The sequence below is a fragment of the Haemaphysalis longicornis genome, unplaced genomic scaffold (genome assembly GCF_048455015.1).
Source record: "Haemaphysalis longicornis isolate Haplotype H1 unplaced genomic scaffold, Haemaphysalis longicornis Haplotype H1 scaffold_12, whole genome shotgun sequence".
Taxonomy (NCBI): Eukaryota; Metazoa; Arthropoda; class Arachnida; order Ixodida; family Ixodidae; genus Haemaphysalis; species Haemaphysalis longicornis.
The window spans coordinates 24,910,081-24,913,931 of record NW_027526225.1 but is presented as its reverse complement, the minus strand read 5'-3'; positions in this window follow the sequence as shown (position 1 = coordinate 24,913,931).

Genomic DNA, 3,851 nt, shown 5'->3' with positions numbered 1-3,851 from the left:
GGTGAAATTTAAGCCGTCCGAACATTCTAGGAATGTTTGCTTAACGGTCTCGACTAAAACGTTTACTTCCTCTGGCTTCACCGACCCAGTAACAACCATGTAATCATCGACATACCTAAAATTCTTTGCTGTCTTATCCGTGTCAATATGCGTCTCAATGCTCCTGTCACACTTTGCTAAAACAAATTACTTAAAACCGGTGCAATACACGACCCGATGCAGACGCCCTGTTTCTGGATAAAAGATTCATTGTTAAAAGTGACAAAAGTGGCAGAAAGATAAAATGACAGCAATTCTAAAAAGTTACCTACAGTTATACCCGCCTTGTTCTGGAAGGATACTGGCCCAGACTCTTCAATTGCATCTCTGACTGCAACCAGAAGGTCCCCTTGAGGAATTGAATAAAAGAGGTCCTCTACATCGATAGAAAAGGCATACAAGTGGTTCACCACACGTTCATTCTCCTGAAAAAATGCCAAAATATCTTCCGAGTTGCGGACCAAATACGGGTCGTTCACTTTAAGACTACTGAGATGTTTCTGCAAAAACCTCGCAATGACTCCTTGCCACGAACCTTTCTCAGTCACAATCGCTCTAAAGGGAATGGCTTCCTTGTGGGTCTTAGCCAAAAAGAAAATAGACAGGCTATCTTTTTTTTTTTTGCAGCTGAAACATACTTTCGAACGCCTTCGAGATTAAGCTGCTCACACAACGCTAAGGCTTTCTTCTTCAATTTTTGACGCTACCGAATGGAATTTTACAAAGTTTTTAGCGACTGCTTCCGCGGCTTTTGATTCATAAACCGTCTTTGGCATGACAGCGAACCCGCCTTCCTTGTCCGCCACTAACAGGGAAAGGTTATTGCTGCGCAGAAACTCAGTTGTCCTTTTTACGCTATTAGGGACACGTACACTTTCTTCTCTTGAACTAAGGCAATCAACGCCTTCTGCAATACACCTTTCTTTGTTATCTGCATCAACTCTGTCGGCCACTCTTCTTACAATCGTGAGAATTCCCACAGGCGTCTCTGCCGGTTCAGTACAAAACTTAGGCCCAGAGCTTAGAATTCCTTCTACAGACGCAGCAGGTCTACCTGTCCAATACAAGTCACCTTTCCAGGACATGCGGCGACTTTCTCTTGGCCTTTCTTCATGGCACGGAGAGACGGCAAAAACTTTGACCAGAGAACTTTGACTCTGTCACCCTGGCTGCATCACAGGAGAACTGGCGGTGCAGTCCATCTGCGTCACGTGCACCCACCGATGCACAGTAGACCCGAAGGCAGTCATGTAGGTAATGCACCTGTCACCTCAGTTCCGACCTGAGAATATTCGTGATACTTGTACCATGTCGCAGCGAAGGCAGACAAGGACGGAAAAGCGCTTCAACCTCCGGGGGGTTGAGTCGGTGTCGCAAGGCGAAAGAACAGCATCTTGCGCGGCATGTCGTGATGGCTATGAGATTTGTTAAAGATGCAGATGGGTTGGCACATAAAACCGGAGGAAGAACAGGGCCCAATGTACTAGAAAGAATACTTGTCAATGCGTAAATGTGGGCTAGTTGGTTCGAACTGTGAAACATGGTTAAGTAGCGCGGTAAGGACGGGACAAAAGTAGAGACCGCACAGGACTAGCGCTAGACATCAACTGAATTTTCACTACACGTATCGAAATAAATATACAGGAGCGCGCATGCGTGAACATGCTCAAAATACAAAGAAAAATCATGACAGGGTCAAGTGGTGCATTCCGTTACACACGTGGCAAGTTCGCATTCAGATACTCTATTTCTTTTTTTGACAAACTAATAGTTCCCTTTCTTCTGCCCCTCATAGTTTGCAATTCATTACCAGTTCTTTGAAGAGTTGGCAAACTGTGCAAGTGTTTGATTGATTGATTGATTCTAGGGTTTAACGTGCCGACGCAACGCAGGCGATGAAGCGCGCCGTAGTAGAGGGCTCCGGATTAATTTTGACCACCTGGGTATCTTTAACGAGCGGCCCAACCTCGTACACACAGGCGTTTTTGCTTTTCGCCCCCATCAGAAAAGCGCCCACCGCGGCCGGGAATCGAACCCATGACCTCGTGCTCACCAGCACAACGCCTTAGCCACTGAGCCACCGCGGCGGGTAAACTGTGCAGGTCGCTGACATTTTGACGAGGCGTAGTACTTTGAAGGAGGGACTCTCGCAAATGAAGACGGGAGTGTTTAATCTAGAAATAGTTCGTAAAAGCGATGCCGCCCACACGGCGACATTGTAACGGTTATGGCGCAGGAAGAGGGTTAACTATTATTTATAGATGGAGCTTGTTTGGCGCGCAGCCTCTCGATCTAACAGGGTTTGCTGGAATAGTGCTTTACACTGCACAAGAAAGGCTCACCAGAAAGCTCAAGCTTCCTCGCACTCTCACTGGTGCGCTCTCTCGAGCGATTCAGAATCGCCGATATTGAGGACAGCCTAGACGGCGCCGATCCGCTCTCCTCAGTTGCGCTCGCTTCCGAGGACCTTCCTTGACCGGCGAATGGTGGCACGACTATCCGGCGAACCTTGTTCATGAAACGACATGAAACCACAGGGTAACATTACCACGTGCAGAAGTAAGGGAGTTGATTCACCATAATGACGACGACAACCGCGGCACGAAATAATGATGAATGGAAAGCCACAGAGGGCGAGGTCTGACTTCGAAATGACATTTAGTACAGAAACACGCCAATTAAATACGCACGCATACAGGCGCACACACGCACACCCGCGCGCACGCTTGAAGAGATACACACCCGCGGAAACACACACGCCCGCCCACACGCTGGCACACGCACACAAACACACGCACGCACGCACACACCCGTTCAGGTCAAATATATTTTAATGAATAATTTTTATTTGAGGCCGAAAAATCAAGCAGCTGGGTATTTTATGAACAAATCTAAATATAACGTATGTCGTCATACACTGCCTCAAATATTGCAACTTTTCTTTTGGCTCAACAATGTTGACAAGCATAAACATTGGCACCAGATGTAGATGTTTAAAATGCTTTGCTTATATGGGCATCTCGTTCAGGAATCCTCTCAACTTGGTGCACGTGTGCTTGCCGCTTGCTCTCCCCGTCCCTAGGCTATGCCCTTTCCACAATACTGCGTCCGCGTTACCACGCCTCGTCCCATGAAATGCTCAACCATCTTGGCGGTTAGAAAACGGTTGAAATAGCGCAGAATGACATGCATGTTCCTCTAGGTTGTCCGCGAGCTATGGGAAAAGCGGAGAGTCGAATCGGGTGAAGAGGGGAAGAGCATGATTGTGCAGTGTAAAATGATTTAAACCCCTTGCGGGTGCAAACCACAGTCTACAACTAACATAGTAACAGCCAGGAAGAAAACCAGAAAGGAAAACATTCTGTAAATGCGATTGCTCTTTTTTAACACCCTTACACCGTGGTAAACACAAGTCAACATTTCAGGGCGTTTTATCTATAATTAAACCATACCAACCACGGTCCACAACTAGCATACTAACACCCAGGAACAAAACCAGAAAGAAAAACTTTCTGTAAGTGCGTTTTGACTTTTTTTAACACTTTTAGATTCTGGTAAAGCACAAGTCAACATTTCAGGGCGTTTTATCTATAATCAAACCTTTCCAACAGGTGTTCACCCCCGTTTTTTTTTTCGTAGGGTGTTATGGTGTTAGTTGTGGACAAAATGATGCAAATTGTTCTACACTGGGGAAACGTAGAGAAGAGAAGTAGACAGGTTGTTTGGGTGGTTCAAGAGACGTCCTTTGCAAAACATTTGCACAAAAGCAAGCAGCTGTCCAGCCACTTTTGAAATGTTTTTTTTTGATGTAC